Raw genomic sequence first — 365 nt, 5'->3', positions numbered from 1 at the left:
GAGGCCTGTGAAGCAGGAGTGGTCACTGTGCTGTGGGACCGGTCACTGCAGGGCTGGAGCTGTCACTGTGCCACAGGGCAGTGGGAGCAAACGCTGTGCAGTGGGGTAGCAGGAGCCATCACTACATGGTGGGAGAGGTCAGTGCAGTGGTCACTGCTTGGGAGCAGTCGCTGCGTGGCCAGCATGGTCAGTGTGCAGCAGGTGAGGGCAGTGGAGTGGTCAGTGCAGAGATCAGTGCAGTGGTCAGTGCAGTGGTCAGTGCAATGGTCAGTGCAATGGTCAGTGCAGAGGTCAGTGCAGTGGTCAGTGCAGAGATCAGTGCAGTGGTCAGTGCAGAGGTCAGTGCAGAGGTCAGTGCAATGGTC

This window comes from Cyanistes caeruleus, chromosome 16 (genome assembly GCF_971803275.1).
Source record: "Cyanistes caeruleus chromosome 16, bCyaCae1.hap1.1, whole genome shotgun sequence".
NCBI lineage: Eukaryota > Metazoa > Chordata > Aves > Passeriformes > Paridae > Cyanistes > Cyanistes caeruleus.
The sequence above is the reverse complement of the archived record's forward strand: the minus strand, read 5'-3'. Positions refer to the sequence as shown.